This window comes from Ursus americanus, chromosome 21 (genome assembly GCF_024610735.1).
Source record: "Ursus americanus isolate L20-20 chromosome 21, mUrsAme1.1.p, whole genome shotgun sequence".
Taxonomy (NCBI): Eukaryota; Metazoa; Chordata; class Mammalia; order Carnivora; family Ursidae; genus Ursus; species Ursus americanus.
In genome coordinates, this window is record NC_142147.1 from 895,750 (window position 1) to 914,077 (window position 18,328).

Here is an 18,328-nt window from a genome sequence, read left to right on the forward strand (position 1 = left end):
AGCCTTTTCTTTTTAGATTAATACAATTTAATTTTTAGAGTGGTTTCAGGCTTGCAGAAAAACTGAGCATGGAGCATGAGAGCCCCCAAATACTGCCTCCCCCAGCTGGCCTGAGGCCCTTGTTACAATCACTGAGCCAATACTGATACATGATCAGCAACAAAAGCCCACAGTTTACCTTCGGCTCCCCTGTTGGTGGCAGACGTTCTGTGGGTTTGGACAAATGTACAATGATGTGTGTCCTCCATCCCAGTATCATACAGACCAGTTCTTCTGCCCTAAACCCCTCAGTGCTCTGCCCACCTCTGCCTCCCCCACCCCTGGCAACCACTGATGGCTTTCCCGGCTCCATAGGGAAAGCCTTTTCCTGATGTCGTAGGGCCGGAATCACACCGCACACAGGCTTTTCCGCAGGTTTCTCTCGCTTGGTGACGTGCGGTAAAGGTTCCTTCAGGTCTTTCCGTGGCCTGACAGCTCCTTTCCCTTTAGCGCTGAGTGATATCCCCCATGGTCCAGACGGACCACACTGTGTCTGCTCACCTGCAGAAGGACGATTTCATTTCTTTCAAGTTTTGACAATTTTGAACGAAGCTGCTATAAACATCCATGTGCAGGTTTCTGGGTAGATGTAAGTCTCCAACACGTGTGGGTAAAAACCGAGGAGCACGAATACTGGATCGTATGGTAAGAACGTGTTTCATTTTGTAGGAAACTGCCAAACTGCCTTCTAAAGGGTCTGCCCGCGCTGCCTTCCCCACGGCAGAGAGCGCAACCCTGTTGCCGCCCAGCTGGTCCACACAGGGGGTGGCCCAGCCCTCGGTTCGGCCCTTCTAATAGCTGCCGTTTTCGGGGGTGTTTCCCTGGTGACGAATGAGCATCTGTTCACATGCTCATCTGTCATCCCTGTATCTTCTTCGGTGGGGTGTCTGTTCAGGTGTTTCGCCCATGTTTTAATTGGGCTGTTTGTTTCTTCTTGTTGAGATTTAACTCCTCGTACATGTTGGACACCAGTCCTTTATCAGATGTGTTTTTACAACCATTTTCTCCTGGTCTGTGGCTTGTGTTCTCATCCTCTTGACAATGTCTTTTGCAGAGCAGACATTTCTCATTTCAATGAAGTCCCACTGATCACATTTTTCTTTCATGGACTGTGCTTTTGGGGTTGTGTTTAAAAGTTCTTTGGTACGCTAGAGACCTGTGTAAAAATTCAGTGCCAAAGACTTCGTGTATCTTAAATGGGTAACGGTGGGGGCACCTGGGTGGCTCCGTCGTTGGTGAAGCGTCTGCTTTCGGCTCAGGTCATGACCCCAGAGTCCCAGGATCGAGCCCCACGTCAGGCTCCCAGCTCAGCGGGGAGTCTCCTTCTTCCTCTGACCCTCCCCCTTCTCGTGTTCTCTCTCTCTCTCTCTCTCAAATAAATAAATAAAATCTTCAAAAATTATACCACTATGGTATCTAGTCCACCCACCACCCTTTTATTTTAAAAAGTCCATATTTATGGTCAGATTGTATACTCTTGGCAGCTATTTAAATTTCTGTTTGATTCTTTGATATAACGGAGGCATGTTTAACGTGGTCCCAAATTGCTCAGAATTATTTTTAAAGACCAGTGGGTCTGCAGTGCCTGATGGCCTGGACTCCCAGGCCAGGCTGACCGGGTGGGACCCCAGCTCTGTGAAAGACATTCAAGAACCCAAGCTCTCTGGGCCCTGGGTGTCCCCTTCAGGCAAACGGGGCTGGTGGCAAGACCCAGCTCCCAGGCTGGTGGTGAGGCCCATGAGGACCTGGCAGGTGAAGCCCGGGGCACTGGTCAGGGCCCTAGATGGCAGCTCCAACTGGGAGTCAGAGTGAAGGGTGCTCTTGCAGCAGAGCTAACGCGGTTCAGGGGGCCTTTGGCAAGTGCAGGTGACCCCTGAAGCACACGGGTTTGAGATGCGCAGGTCCGCTTGCACACAGATTTTTTGGATAAATACAGTACAGTTCTGTAGATGTATTTTGTCTTCCTTTTGATTTTCTGCGTAACATTTTCTTTCCCCGGGTGACTGTACTGTGAGAACGTGGTAGACAGTGCATGAAACACACAGGCCATGTGCTCACCGACGGTCTATGTTATCGTAAGGCTCTGGTCAGCAGTACACAATTAGCAAAGGTTTTGGAAAGTCAAAAGTTACACGTGGATTTTCGATTGCACAGAGGGGGGTGGTGACCCTAACCCCCACGTTGTTCAAGGGTCAGTACTTACCAGTCATATCTTTGTCAGGGCCCTGAGCTGGAATCGGGGGCGGGGGCAGAAGCATAGAGTCGGCAGTTGGAGAGGACTGGACGTGATAGGTTGTTTTCCTAAGAGGCAGCAAGGACAGGGCCCCAAAGTGAGCACCCAAGTCCAAGTCCGAAAACCTGGGTGCTGGCCCCAGCTTTGCCGCTGTGAGCCCTTGGGCAGAGCACGTCCCCTCTCTGTGGTGTGTGCCAGGAAATGAGATGCTGGTGGAGAGCTAACTTCACTTGGGGGGCCGCAATGCCACGAGGAAGGGGAGGCGGTTCCTCCTCCGTGAACTGGACTCCTGCCTCTGCAGACACTGGCACGGGCGCTCCGATCCCACGCCACTCTCCCCACTGCCGTCCCTCCTGCTCCGCGCCCCTCCACCCAGCACTTTCCGTGTGGTGCTTTGCCTTGGCACTGACTTGCCCAGGATCTGGTCTCCTGGGAGGTGAGTCTGACCGTGCTGGTTAGACTGCACGCATGTCTTGGGCAGGGATGGGGTTCTTTTCCTTAAATGTCACTTCACAGGGCCCAGAAGTTGTGCCCAAGCCATTTCCAGTGTTAGAAACCAGTCCATGGGAGGCAACAGCAAGACCAGGTGGGTGAGAGGTAGTGTGGGCTTTCAACCTCCACCCATGTGGGCCCCTTTGGCCGTGGACAAGTCAGGCAACCCATTAGAGCCTCAGTCCCTCTGCCTGTAAAATGGGGGTCCAGTAGCACCTGCCTGGCACGTGGGTGGGAATTAACTGGGAAAACGCCACGACGGAGCTCCCAGGGCCTGCCCCTGGGGAACCCCCTGCAGTGTCCACACTCACCACGGCCCTGTGTGGCCCTCGTCTGACCTGCTCACACCCCAGACAGAAGCCCTGCCTCCATGGCTCCTTCCCTCCCTCCAGCCACACTCTGCTCAGGCCAGGAGGAAGGAGCCTGTGAGATGGCCTCCAGGACCTGGAGCTCGGGCTCTGTCTCTGAAGAGTGCAGCTTCATTCTCAGGGTTTGGGACCTCTTGCGTCTCCAACGGTTTCCAGCCCCCGGCTTCGCCCAGTGACACTGCAGTTGGTAACTTAACACACGCCTGTAGGGGGTCCGGGTCAGCGCGCCCCAGGCCCAGGCTGGGTCTAGCGTCCGCCAGCTCTCTGCATGAGCGCAAGGTTGTGTCTGGTGGCAACTCCTCCCCGGGGCTGGCTCCTGGGCACCAGCTGACTGCCCACCTGGGCCCCTTTCTGCGTGTTAATACCTCTGGAATCTAGAGGCATCTCAGGATGATAACGGAGAGCTGGTCTGCTTTCTTAGTGACACATAAAGGAACAGTGCGTCTTAAAGTCAATGGTGTCTCGGTCCGTGACGTAAAGGAGCGGCTATCGATAAACACTGGCGTGTGAAGTCTCGGGCTTCTGCAGCACACCGGCTGCCTGTAGGTCCACGTTCTTCTGCTTGTCCACTGGACCGGACTGAGTCCCCATTGAAGCACCAGCTGAAAACAAGGGGAGCGGAGATGCCAGGAGCTCGTGCTACCATTCAATCATTCACCACACCCCCTCTTATTGCTCCAAGGACAGAGCCCAGGAGGTCAGGAGTGAACCCCTGACTAGACCCCACCACAGCGCCCCAGACGGCGGCCACAGGAGGATGGGGCAGGGGCAGTCCCCCTTCTCCTCAAGCCCTTGTTCTTGCCTCTGCCGGCTCCCTCTGCCTAGCTCAGCTCCCGGGGGGACAGTGCTCAGTCAAGGAGAGGTCAAGGGTTGGGGAGAAACAGGCCCATGAAGCAAGCCCAAGGAGGACAGGGACAGTTTTTGGCACATTGCTGCATTTTTATACTTAGGAATTAGGGACCTTGGACCTTCACATGCAGATTTATGCGAAATAAGATGCAAATCAGGGCACTTCTCTTCCCAAGTTCTGGCCCCTCTGTCTGCTAAGGCTGCGACCCTAGGGCCCCAGCTTGTCTCTGAGAAAATGTGTGTGGGTTGGGGGAAGAAGGAAAGAAAAAGGCACAGATTTACTACAATGTACTCACCAGGCAAATGCATCCGATTCGCCACAAAGCACTTTAAGGAAAGAGGCAAAATGGGCGAGGGGGGGGGGGGGGTAGGGAGCTAGGGCGAGGGCTTCAGTCGGGGAAGAAAGGTGGGTGCAGAGAGGCCGGGGCTGAGGCTTGGGGCTTTTCTGCAGACATTAAAAGAATGGTATGCAAATAAATGCAAAACACATGCAAATACCCCCAGGCCCAGGGACCAGGGAGCTGGAGACCCTGCGCCCCCTGCCTTTTTGCCTGTGTTAATGCGGGGAGGGAGCGCGCGGCGGGGGAAGGGCGCCCCCTGCCGGTCGAGAGCAGAGGCGGCCCCGGGCCCCTTCCCGCCCCGCGCGGCTGGCGGGCGGCGCGGGGCGGGCGGCGCGGGGCGGGCGGCGCGGGGCGGGCGGGGGGGGGGCGCCCGGAGGAGGGGCGCCTGCTGCTCGCCTCCCGCCCTAACGCCAGACTCGCGTCTCCTAAAACTGCGAGGCCGGCGGTCGCCGACTGCTGCGAGGTGGGTGTGCGCGGCGGCGCGCTCAGCTCCAGGCCCCACCCGCCCGCCCGGGGCGCGGCCTGCGGAGCCGGCGAGGGTGGGCGCGGGCGCAGACGAGGGGCGCGCCACTCACAGCACTCGCGCTCCCTGCACGACACCCACACTGCTACCCCTAAGGCACCCTGCGCTCCCGCACGCTCAGCGGGCACTACCTCTTCCCCTACAGAGAAGCGCACATCCGCCCCCCCCCCACGGCACCCCCTCGTTCCGCCCCGCACCACGGCACCGCGCCCGGCCACACCGCACCCCGCGCTCCCGCATACACATCCCACTCACACCCGCACCGGTGCCGCCGACCGAGTTCGCAGGGCGCGCCCCGGGCTCCGCGGTCCCCCCACCGGCGGGGGCGGCTGTCGGCCTTGGGCAGCGGCGGGCGGAGCCCCTCGCCCGCGCCGACCCCGCACCGAGCCCGGGCCCCTCGCCCGCCGCCGGCGCCCCGGGGCGGAGCCGAGCGCGATGGGCGCCGGGCGGGAGGCAGGTGGCGCAGCGGCGGCTGCGGCGGGGGGGGGCAGGAGGCGGGGGCGGAGCGCGCGGGGCGGGGGCCGCGGGGCCCCGTGAGACGCTCGGGCGAGCGCGCGGCAGCCGGAGCCCGGCGCCCGCGAGTCAAAGGCGCGGCGGCTGGACCGGCGCGGCCACGGAGGCCGGAGACCGCCCGGGGCGGCGTGCGCGCTTTGTTCCCGCGCGGGCGGCCGGGCGGGCGGAGCGACCGGCGGGAGCCGAGCCGGGACATGGCCCAGGCGGCCGCCCCGCGCGCCCGGGCCCCGCCGCGCGCCTGAGCCCAGGCGCGGCGCGGTAAGAGAGCCGCGCGGATTGCCCCAAGTTACGGAGGCGGGGACCGAGTTCGAAGGAGAAGCCGCTTGAAGAGCCGGGGCGCGAGAGTGCGGTCGCCTCGAATCCGCCGGACCTCCGGACCGTAAGTGCCCCGTGCGTCCCACGCGCCGCCGCGGCTGTCACCCCGACTCCGCCCGCGGCTGCCGTCTGGGGGGTCTTCTTGCAGCCTCGCCGAGCGTGCGGGCCGCCCCCGGGCGCCCCCTCCCCACTTTGGAAAGTTGGAGCCCACAGCGGGGTGGGGCCAGCCCGGTCAGTGCCCACCCACTTTGGTCCCTCCACCCCACCCCCGTGAGCGAAGCTTGACCTGCCGGGGGTGTGGTCAAACCTAACGTGGGAACTGCGTGCGGAAGGTGGGGTGTCCAGGAGGCTCCCCATCTGGCGCCTGGGCTTCCTGACAAAAGACCCTGGTCCAGGTGACAGGGGATGGGGAGGGGGCGCAGAGAGCGGCCCCAGGAGAGACGGGGTGGGGGTGGGGGGAGACAGAGCTCCCTCTCTGCCTCCTGGCTTGTTTTAGTCCCTGGCCCGCCCCCCCCCCCGCAAGGGGTGGTATGTCGCAGGTCAGCACGGTTAAGTGGTTTGGGGTGAAGTCTGCCCAGAGACTGGGGATGGGTGCTGCTCCACTCCCTGTGTGTGGGGATAGGGGCTTCAACGACCCTCCCTGGGGTCCCAACAGCCCGCGGTGCCTGGAGCGCAGCCCCGTGGCAGTGATTATGCTCACACCCGTTGGGAACCGTCCGTTTGCGTGCTGGGCAGGCCTGGAGCCAGGCTGTGGGAACGGCTCCGAGGGAGGTGTGAGCCGACGTGGAGGGACAGATGGCTGGAAATTCAGCCCTAGACGGGCTTACACGGAGCAGAAGGCAGTAGGGCTGGTGGCAAGCCACACTCTGCTCTGCTGGGCTCTGAACACACAGCCCCAGGCTGTCCCTCCTTCCGGCCCCTGGGAGCTGTGTGTGTGTGCGGGCCCAGCAGCCACAGAGGAGTGGGCAGACCCCTGTAAGTGTGGACACACCTCCCCCAGAAAAATAAGTGCATTCCCCACATTTGGACCTTGGCTGACTGACTGTAGGCCTGTTCCAGAGACTAGGGAGAAAAACATTTCCTTTGAGAAGAGACAAGACCCTATACCCCGTGTGAGGTGGTCTGGAAAACCGTCAGGCCCTGGTCTCTGGCCCCGTGGCCAGGATGCTGCCGCCTTATGTGCCACACGCATGCGTTTGCTCTCCTGGCCCCTCAGAGCTGGCCGGGGACAGCAGGGCAGCTACTCCGTGCCCTAGCTTTGCTCTTGCAAGTTGTTGCGAGGTTTGAGAAACTTCTTGGGGTTGGAGCCCGGAGGGGAGCTGTGGGCTGGGCTGAGAGGACCAGAGCTGGGTCCCAGCAAGGGCAGGGGCAGGAGGGCCCTGCCCACAGTTCCTGGCCCCGTTTGCAGAGAGCGGGCGCTGTGACACACATTTGCCCCACCCCCCTTCTGTCCTCTGGATGGGGGAAGCCAGGAGACTCCGTGCGGCCGGGGAGGCAGAGGGCTCTGCCCCGTGCAGCCAAGAAGCCCATGTCCAGAGAGCCATGCTGGCCGGGGCTGGGCTGCCCCACCACTTGCGACACTGGAAGGGGAAAGGGAAGCAGAAATGCTTGAGCGGTAGGAACAGATGTGGCGCTCCTTGCTCCCGGAGAGCTAGACAGACGCAGGGCGGGAGGAGATCAGTTTAGGACCAATTTTCTGGTGAAATCCGGGTTTCTCTGGAGGTGCCGTGATCTCCGGGTGACTGGGGAGAAGGAACAGGCCTGTGGGTGCTCCTGGCTGCTCACAAGGCCAGCCAGGGCTGGTAAGCTGGGGGATTTCGGCTGGACATCTCCCTGCGGGACCCTCCCAGGCTGCCGGGGGCTCTTCCCCCAACCCCCTTTGGGCCCTGGAGCTCCTCCTCTGTCACCGGTTATCCGCGTAATTGAGTTACCACCTCCAGGAAATCTCTCTGATTTGGCCCCACATATTTTCGTTTCTGCATGACTGGAAGAAATTAATTTTCCTTCCTACGCAAGGATCTGGAGACGCCGGCAGGCTGGGCCACTAATCCGCAAGATCCAAGCCAGCAGGGCTGCCAGCACGGGAGGCCGGCTGCTCCAGCCCCGGGCGGGGTCTGCTCGAGGCCTTTCCCTGCCACCTTCTGGAACTGTCATGGGGCCGCCGGCTGGCTTTCCCCACCCTGCTGCCCCGTCAGTGGGTTGAGTTTGGGGCTGATTCATCCCCAGCCTCCCACGGCGCCAGGGTGTGCAGCGTGGTTGCTGAATTCTGTGGATCCCAGTTCTTTCTCTGAGTCATTGTATGTCTGTGTGCACACACACGTGTGTTCGGAATCCCAAACATGGAAGAGGCTCCGTGGCCCGTGTCTCCGACACATGGCAGAGAGCTGGCATGCAGTAGGTGCTTACTTAGTGCCGCTTCCGAGGAGGGGACTGGCATTTCTGTGGGGCAGCTCTGTCCCACCCGCCGCGCGGCTCTCACCTGCGAGGGTACCTGGTCCTCGCTGGCGGCAGCCCCAGGGCGCCCTGCACAGCTGTCACGCTCACACTCACGGAGTCCGTGTGACAACCAGCAAGGGTGTGGAACTTCATCTCCCTGACGCCCAGAGAGGTGCAGGCCTGTCAGGCCCACGAGGGGAGCCACGTCTGCCTATTGACCCCTGCTCCTTCCCCGCATGGAGTCTCCAGCCGACAGCGTCTCCCCGGCTTTGGGCTCCCCCCACCGTACGCGGGCCTCCCTGTGCCCCTGGCGCTCGCCCCGGCCTGACTGCCAACGTTGCTCCCATACCTGACGGGAGTGGGAGCTGACTGCTGGGTGGGACATGTCCCACGTGTTAGACCCTCCCCTGGACAGGCACATGGGACACGGCAGTGACGGTCATCAGTGTGGCGCCCCTGGAGGCAGAGTTTCCCCGGGCTCAGGGATGGGGAGGAGGAACACCTCTACTCTGTCTGGGTCACAGAAGCCCAGGGGCAGCCCCCTCCCCCACCCTGGGACCTTGGGGGAGGACAGGAGCTGGGAGGGGACATTGTCACCTGAGATCCTTTAGAAGCCCCTGGACATTGTGTGTCTGCTAGTAGAGGAGGGTTTGCAAACACAGTGAGGTTTGGCTAGGGCCACCTCCCAGGCCTGGGGCTGGGGTGGGGGAGGGGCGTCCTGGACCCTGTGACTTGTACGTGCAGGAGTGTGGTCTTGCCTTGATTCCACTTAACCGGAAAGAACCGGCCCCGTAACGTGTCCGTCATCTACTGCTCAGGCACTGGCAGGTCATGGGGGGACCCCTGTGTCGTGCGGGGCAGGGGCAGGACAGTAAGCAAGCAGGAACAGCCGGAGCTCCCACTTAGGGCCTGCAGGCTGGGCCGGGCTGTGCTTCCTGTCGTGTAAACTCACAACAAGCCTGCCGGTGGGTGCTCTTGCTGTCCCACTGCCCAGGCGGGGACACCGAGGACCAGGGGTTCACCAGAAGCAGGCAGGCAGGTGCCGCGCTGTGCTGCTCCTGGGACCGAGGGGCGACCAGCCCCTGGAACTTTCCAGAGTTGTGTGTGTGTGTCTGTCCCTTCACTGTCTGCACACGGGGCCGCTGTCCAGAGGGACGGAGTGGGGCCACTGTCTCCGGAGGGGCAGGGGCAGCCTGGAAACTCGGGATTGGTTGATGTCCGTCTGGGGTGCAGTCTTAGGGGCCAGAGCTCACTGGGGGCCGTTCAGAGGGGTTGGGCGAGGCTCCTTCTCTGGACCATGTCACAGTGTGGGGAGACCGGGTCTCTGGAGTCCCAGCCAGACTAGGCGGGCGCCGTGATGTGGGTTTCAAGGAGCCAGTTGCCAGCTGAGTTGTCCTTCATCCTGGCAGCTCTCGGTCTCCCCGAGAGGACTGTTTGAGATGGCGAACCACATCTCCAAATCTTTTCCTGAGGTCATGACCCCGGATCTCTGGGCGAACAAGCAGGTCTGGTTCTATGTCCAAGGTTCCCCGAGGCTGGGACACCCTTCACGGGCTTTGATAAGGCCGTGTGGAAGGCAGGGGCTGCAGGAGGTGGCCCGACCCCCGAGTGCTTTGGAGGACTGCCTTTAGCCAAGAGCACAAACGAGTGCAAGGGGTTTGGTGTCTGGAAACATTTCTGGAGGGAAACCGCCCTTATAGCATCAGTGGAAGGACCCAAGCCAGGGCCTGGCATGCGGGGTGGAAACTCATGAGGTAACAGTGATAAATAATTGGTTCCCGGTTCCCACTTCTGAGCGCAGCTCGACCTGGGGCGTGGGGCAGGCGGCAGGACTGGAGCCTCAGACGTGCGCGAAGACGCTTCCCACCGTATTGTTTGCAGCACGAAAACAGAAGCGAAGACTTCTGCTTTTTGTAATTCCTGGGGCCTCACGGTGAGCCAGATGTCGCTGGTTAGGAACACAAAGATGCGTTTGGCCGTAATAAGGAAGATGTCTCTTCCTGCTCTGCTGTTCACCCACACGCTCCCAGCGGCCGCCCCGGTCCCGCTCGCAGCGTGTGCACAGCGTGGCTATGCACCACCGGGAGCCAGGGGTGCCTTCGAGGCTGGGAGCCTGGCGGATGTGGCAGGAGGAGGTTTGGGGAGGATTCCAGGCACAGGCGCGAAGGTCTTTGGTGGGGCCAGGGCAGGAGACCGGGGCTGGTGGGGAGGGTGCTTTGTGAGCTCCATGGCCCTGAATACGAGGCTGGTCCTGACCTGGGAGCACCCAGGAAAGCCAGGGTGAGGCAGTGGGGGAGGGACGGGCAGCACGCTGGCTTCTCTGAGTTCCGCTGCTTGGACTGGAATCCCAGCTCCCCTCCTAGTGGCTGTGAGAGAGACATCAGCAAATCCCTCAGCCTCTCTGTGTCTCCAGTTTCAAGTGCAAAATGCAGTCCCATGGACTCCTTCCTCCTCAGACTGTGCTGAGGTGTGTTTGGTAGGGGGTCCGACCTTGCTGAACACTGGCCTGTGGACGTGGCTGTCACGTTCCCGCCCTGGGGGGTACCCATTGCCATCCTGGTGTTCGCTGATGAGTGTGAGGACCAGGTGGCTGTGTGGAGGGTGAACCCTCGTTTGTCTCCTTCCCAGACAGCCCTGTGTGGGTGCTTACCCTCCCTGCATCTGTGTGCTGCAGCACAGCGCAGGCCCCACACTGCTGACCCTCTTCCCCACATATGGGGACACAAGCCCTGCTCCCCTTCCACTTCATGGAGGGGACACTGAAGCTGACATCATCATGTTCGGTGGCTACTTGGTGGCAGAGGTGGGATTCCAACTTGGGAACCCAGGTCACCTGACTCTGGAGCCCCCATGTCTCTGCCCCTCCAGGGCCCCCCAACAGCTGGGGGTGGGGACTCTCTCCCCAGGCCTTGGGATCCCACGTCCCCCTTCTTCCTCTGGCTGCCCCCCCTGCAGCCCTGCACAGCCTCAGCGGCCCAGCCTGGACCCTTCCCTGCCAGCATCCCCTGCTCCTGAGAGGTCACAGCACGTCCTGCCAGCCCTGGGCAGAGGGCACCTTTCTGCACCTGAGTTTGGCTGTGTCCTGGGTGGAAGGAAGAGGAGGCATGTGTGCTGCTGATAGAGTGGACGTCCACGGCGGGCATAGCCACGGGTCTGGCGGGGTGGCCCTCCTGCCGTCTTAGAGACCGTGTCCTTCTGAGCATCCGGGGCTGGGCCGTGCCAGTCATTCCACAGGGGCTGCTGTGCTGGTCCTGCCAGGCTCTGGTGTGCAGGCAGGGAGCAGGGTGGACGCCGCCAGCTGTGGGGTGGCCATCTGGTGTGACCCCCCCCCCCGCCGGTCACACCCCTCTGAGCCTCCTGTCCTGTCTGTCACGCACCTCACCTCGGAGCTGGTGGGACGCCCTGCAGAGGCTGCTTGCTCCCGCCGTTTACACGGGAAGCGCGCCCTCTTGTGGCGGCTCGGGGTGGGGGTGGGGGTCTGGGCTGAGACCCTCTCCACCCGCCTGTGGTCTGATGGGGCGCGGAGAGTCGTGGTCACCAAGATGTGGCCTCTCTGGGTGCCTCACGGAAGTCTGGCGTTTCATCTGCTTATTCCGTGTGATCCGAGCTAGAGGGTCAAATTCCCGCGCGTCTGGGCCCCGGAGGCCGGTGTTGTGAAGGGCAGCTCCTCTCAGGAAGCATTGGCTCAGGGCAGCCTCGGTGGGTTCCGAGCTGCTCCCAGCACCCACGAGCAAAGCAGACACGGCCACGACGGGAGGGGGCCGTGCACAGCAATTTAGATTGTGGCCGTTGAGCGGGAAACTGGCGCAATTTCAGTCATGGGTCTCATTGAAGCGAATGTACCCAAAATGTTGTCTTTCCACTCTGCAATTGGTTTTTTAAATTATTGAGCTTCTCTTAAAAAGACTTTGAAATTCTGTGTGCGTTTTACATGCTGCGCACTTCATTTCTGACCAGCCACGTTGGCCGGCTCATGGCTGCTGTGTCGGACGGAGCAGGGCAGAGGGCACAGGGAATTCCCAGATGGCCAACAGATGAGGACCGCCGGCACTGTGCAGCGTGATGTTGCCGACAGCCCCACGGAAGTGGCAGGCACCAGACGTGGGAGGAGAGGCTCCAGGCAGGGGGAGGCTAGGTGGTGGAGCCAGATGGCAGGACCCTGGGGCACAGTGGACACAGAGGGGACTTTTTTTGTCCCGGGAGTCACAGAGGCCCAAGGAAGCCCCCTGAGCCTGGCTGCATCGGGCGGGGGCTGGTCAGATTTGCATTTTGAGAAGGCCATCCAGGGCAGAACATGGGGAGACAGAGGGAGGCAATGTCCAGACGCAGGGCTTGGGGGGGATAGTCGGGGTCGGACTGCTAAGGGAGGCATCCAGAGCGACCCTGAGTCCTGGTCAGTGTCCAGACAGTGTATGTGTCCAGGAGAAGCTGCAGCCGCTACCCCTTGCCCTGCGGGTCTTACCTGGAGCTCCCAGCGTCAGACCAGAGAGCCCTTCTGTCCCGCAGTCAGACTGTCCGTCGGAACATGGCAGCCCAGGGTGCTTCTTTTCGAAAAAGGCCCACTTAACCACCTACACTTCCCTCTTTGCCTGATGAGGAACGGGGGGAGGGCCCTGTCGAGATTGGGGGGTGACCAGCCAGAAGGGGAGTAGCTCACTCCATGGACCGTGACTGAATTGTCCCCCTAAGGAGTCCTTGTGTGTATGAGTGTGTGAATGAGAGTGTGTAATGTGTGTGTGCAGGTGTGAAAACGAGGCCGGAAGGAAGTGTGACCTCTGACCTGGCTATCCAGAAGGCGGCTGCCCTGGGGCACTCATGGGGAGCCCAAGGGCTGGCCTATGTGTCTAGAAGGAGTGACTGCCACAGCCATGTGTGGCAGCGTCCGGCCCCCAGCTGGCCTTTCCGGCCCAACTGCACTGCAGCGCCTGGGAACTGTGTATAAAATGTCCCCAGACTCAGGTGGGGACCGACTCACAAATCTGAATAGGCCAGCCCCAGCCAGGGCCCCACAAACCAGAGACCAAAGTCAGTGTCCACTGAGAGGTCTAGTGGAGGACTCAGAGATGGGACTTTATCCCCGGGACACCTGTCACCACACATCTACATGGACTGTCCCAGGACTCCTGTCACTATACATCTAATGGACTGTCCTAGGATGCCTGTCACTACACATCTACGTGGACTGTCCCAGGACGCCTGTCACTACCATCTACATGGACTGTCCCAGGACGCCTGTCACTACCACCTACATGGACTGTCCCAGGACGCCTGTCACTACCATCTAATGGACTGTCCCAGGACGCCTGTCACTACACATCTAATGGACTGTCCCAGGACGCCTGTCACTACCATCTACATGGACTGTCCCAGGACACCTGTCACTACCATCTACGTGGACTGTCCCAGGACGCCAGTCACTACACATCTAATGGACTGTCCCAGGACACCTGTCACCACCACCTACATGGACTGTCCCAGGACGCCTGTCACCACCACCTACATGGACTGTCCCAGGACGCCTGTCATCACCACCTACATGGACTGTCCCAGGACGCCTTCATTACTATCTACATGGACTGTCCCCAGACGTCTGTCACTACACATCTAATGGACTGTCCCAGAATGTCTGTCAGTACACATCTGTATGGACTGTCCCAGGACACCTGTCACTACCATCTATGTGGACTGTCTCAGACACCTGTCTCTACACATCTGATGGACTGTCCCAGGACACCTGTCACTACACATCTAATGGACTGTCCCAGGACACCTGTCACTACATATCTAATGGACTGTCCCAGGCTGTCTGTCAGTACACATCTGTATGGACTGTCTCAGGACACCTGTCACTACCATCTACGTGGACTGTCTCAGACACCTGTCACTATACATCTAATGGACTGTCCCAGGACACCTGTCAGCATATCCATATGGACTGTCCCAGGACACCTGTCACTACACATCTAATGGACTGTCCCAGGCTGTCTGTCAGTACACATCTGTATGGACTGTCTCAGGACACCTGTCACTACCATCTACGTGGACTGTCTCAGACACCTGTCACTATACATCTAATGGACTGTCCCAGGACACCTGTCAGCATATCCATATGGACTGTCCCAGGACACCTGTCACTACACATCTAATGGACTGTCCCAGGCTGTCTGTCAGTACACATCTGTATGGACTGTCCCAGGACACCTGTCACTACCATCTACGTGGACTGTCTCAGACACCTGTCACTACACATCTGATGGACTGTCCCAGGCTGTCTGTCAGTACACATCTGTATGGACTGTCTCAGGACACCTGTCACTACCATCTACGTGGACTGTCTCAGACACCTGTCACTATACATCTAATGGACTGTCCCGGGACACCTGTCAGCATATCCATATGGACTGTCCCAGGACACCTGTCACTACACATCTAATGGACTGTCCCAGGCTGTCTGTCAGTACACATCTGTATGGACTGTCCCAGGACACCTGTCACTACCATCTACGTGGACTGTCTCAGACACCTGTCACTACACATCTAATGGACTGTCCCAGGCTGTCTGTCAGTACACATCTGTATGGACTGTCCCAGGACACCTGTCACTACCATCTACGTGGACTGTCTCAGACACCTGTCACTACACATCTAATGGACTGTCCCAGGCTGTCTGTCAGTACACATCTGTATGGACTGTCCCAGGACACCTGTCACTACCATCTACGTGGGCTGTCTCAGACACCTGTCACTACACATCTAATGGACTGTCCCAGGCTGTCTGTCAGTACACATCTGTATGGACTGTCCCAGGACACCTGTCACTACCATCTACGTGGACTGTCTCAGACACCTGTCACTACACATCTAATGGACTGTCCCAGGCTGTCTGTCAGTACACATCTGTATGGACTGTCCCAGGACACCTGTCACTACCATCTACGTGGACTGTCTCAGACACCTGTCACTACACATCTAATGGACTGTCCCAGGACACCTGTCAGCATATCCATATGGACTGTCCCAGGACACCTGTCACTACCATCTACATGGATATCCCAGGACGCTTGTCACTACTGTCTACATGGACTGTCCCAGGACAACTGTCAGCATATCTGTATGGACTGTCCCAGGACGCCTGTCACCACACTGCCCACACACTAGTTCTCACTCAATGTATTGTGTGGCCTGGTCCTTCAGGCTCCTCTCTATCCATGTGAAATCTCCTTTTCTGCATTTCTTCAATCCTGGTAGTTAAATACCTGGTCAAGGGACCCAGCACAGCACCTGGTCCTGTCAGCTGGTGTAGGCACAATTTCTCTTTCCAAGTCAAGGTCATAGTTTGTACCGTGTCAGGGGCTTTGAGGTTGAGGACACAGGTCAGGGGATGGCTGGGTACTGGACTTGACCTGCACTCTAACGTGCGTGGAGGGCTTTGTATCTGATTCTCAAAGAGGCTGAGACCCCTGAAGATGCTACCTGGACCCCTTCCCTGTCTGGTAAGCCTCACGTCACAAAGGCCTTCAGCCCAATTAGACCCCTGGGGCATGCCTACATGTATGGGGTGTAGGGAACATGGAGGTAGAGGCCCCCATGTCACCCACCTACCCAGGCCTGGCCTCTACCATCCTCGTTCCCAATACCAGCAGGCCCAGGGGAGGGCCAGAGTTGGGGTCAACAAGGGCACAGAGCCTGGGAAGAGGGAGGCTGTGGTCCTTCCACATTTGAACTGCTGGCTGGTCAGGCCATGGCCACCGAGGAAGGAAGGTCCACCTGGCCCCTGTCACACACCCATGACTCTCAGGCTCAGCTTGCGCTCCTGACCCTATGCTATTAGCAGCGTAAAGACAGGCTGCTGGAAGGAGGAAGTGGAGAAGTCACATCCTGCCTGGCCTCAGTCTCCCCACTAGGTTTTGTTTTTTTTTTAACTGTGGTAGAATACACAGGGCATAAAATTGATCACCTTCACCATTTCTCAGGGTCAGGTCAGGGACGTGAGCACATTGTCATTGTCCTACAACCACCACGCCATCCACTTCCAGAACTTTCTCATCTCCCCTCACTGGAGCTCCGTCTGTCCTCAGCCCTGCTGTCCCCCCCATCCGTTTCTGTCTCTATGGATCTGACTCTCCTGGGGACCTTGTGTAAGTGGCATCTTACAGTGTTGGTCTGTCTGAGACGGGCTGACCTCACTCAGCAGCATGCCCTGTAGGTCCACCCAGGCCGTAGCAGGTGTCCAAAGAGCCTTCCTTGTGACGGCCGAGTAACATTCCACATCTGTTTACCATTCCTCTGCCGATGGATCCTTGAGCTGCTTCTGTCCTTTGGCTGTTGAGAGCAATGCTGATGTGAACGTGGGGCACAGACATCTCTTGGAGACCTGCTTTCACTCCTCTAGTCTGATAGCTACACGTGGCATTTCTGGGTCTAACGCTCGTGCTATATTTAACGTTTGGAAGAGCTGCCCTGCCACACCTCTGTGGCACTTAGCGCGTTCACACTGTCATGCAACCATCACCACCATCCAGCTCCCAACTGTGTCGTGCCCCCAAAGAGACCCTGTCCCCACTAGGATTCGCTGCCACCCCCTCCGTCCAGTCCCGAGGACCACAAATCTGCTCCCATCTCAGTGGACTGGATTGTGTGCCCTGTGGCCTCTGTGGCCGGCTGCTGTCCCTTGCCCACTGTGCTTGGGGTTGGCACATGCAGTCACCTCTGTCACACGTCACTCCTCGGAACGAACAATGCTGACCGCCGGTAGACACATCCATGCACCCGCCATTTGCGCATGGGCCCCGGGTGGTTTCTACCTCGCTGTGGCAGGTCCTGTGCCGTGTACATTCGTGGGCGTGTGTTTCAGTTCCCGTGGATGCACACTGAGGAAAGGGATGGCTGGGCCACGTGGCCACGTAGGGTTAACCCCTCCCCTGGGTTCTGAGGGACGAATTTATAGGAAGAGCTGTTTGAACAGGGTGGCCAGTCCGCCCACCTGCTGTGGCCACCGTACCCGACTCCACCATTTCCCCAACCCCAAGTCTCTGCTTTCCAGCCTCGTGTGCTTGGAGGCCACGGAGGGAGGCAGCCTGGGGTCAGCTGGGGGCATGTGTCATCAGCCAAATTCCCTCCTATGCCGTTTTTCAGGGAGGTCCCGGCAGAAGGACCGGTGGACCCTCTGCTCCCCCAGCCAGCCTCGACGCAGGGCGGAGTTCGAACACCCAGGTCCTGGCCGGGATGCAGTTAATCCCTCCCCATTTCTCCAAATCGGAAGACAGGGAGCTCTCTTGTGCCGCAGAAACCCAGTCCCTCCCTCCTGCCCTGACCTCCCGGGATGGGGTTTGCATGTGAGCTCCAGGGGACCCCCCACTCACGCACACCCAGGAAACTCATCCCGGCAGGCGTCACTGCTCTGGGACAGCATGGAGCCACATGGCACGGGGCTGGGACGCATCATCAGAACGTCAGGGTCAGGTGGTACTTGCTCATTCTTTTGACAAGTCATGATTGAGCGCCTACTGTGTGCTGGGCACTGGTCCAGAGTCAAGCAGACAGACTGCTCCCTGCATGGGGCTGCTACTCTCCGGAGGGAGAGGAGGGAGACAGACAATAAGTGAAGGAGACAAGGGATGTTTTCTCCTCCGAGGGCTGCAGGGAGGGCCTCAGGCCAGGTGGAGGTTCCTGCCCGGGCCGTGTCAGGCTTCTCTGGTAGAGGGACACTCGGCGGAGGCCAGCATGGGGACTGACATAGGGGTCAGCCAGCACAAAGGCCCTGAGGCAGGAGCATGCCCAGCACATGTGAGGACCAGCCAGGGGGACTCGTGGGTGGAGCTGTGCGTGGGAGGGGGCCGGTGCAGGACAGAAGCCTGGCGTGGGAGCTGTCCTGCGGGCATGGAGTGGCCAGTCAGAGGCGGCATTAATACTAAGGTGTGAAAACAAGCATGTTTCCCGTGAGCCCGGCTTTGCGTGGGAGCGCCCACAGGAGGTCCTGTGGCCCTGTGGGGGTCTGCCTGAGTCCCCCCCTCATGACCACACTGCAGTGTGGAAGGGATCTGAGGAAGACCCTGCACAGAGCTGCACCTTCCCAGGCCCACGGACCTCCTGGCACACGCGTGGCTTGTGGGCCCAACGGGGACCCTTCGGCGTTAGCAAAACCCCTCTGTGGGGCAGCCACAGGGAGAAACCACAGCCCCCAGGACCAGTCCCACCAGTCCTTCCTAAATAAAGCTCT

The 18,328-nt window shown here is 59.6% G+C and overlaps 1 protein-coding gene across 7 annotated transcripts in view; it reads left to right on the top strand.

The window, feature by feature from the left end:
- Positions 1-18,328, top strand: part of CBFA2T3 (CBFA2/RUNX1 partner transcriptional co-repressor 3) — an 84,984-nt gene that overhangs the window by 24,968 nt on the left and 41,688 nt on the right. Inside the window, exon 1 of one of the 7 annotated variants that reach the window (XM_087870371.1) lies at positions 4,730-4,785. The exons of 5 other annotated variants lie outside the window; for them this stretch is intronic. The gene's annotated coding sequence lies outside the window, so the exon portion shown is untranslated. Of the gene's footprint in view, positions 1-4,729; positions 4,786-5,395; positions 5,738-18,328 lie in introns of those variants that run through there. One more of the 7 variants, XM_045772742.2, reaches the window with a different exon arrangement.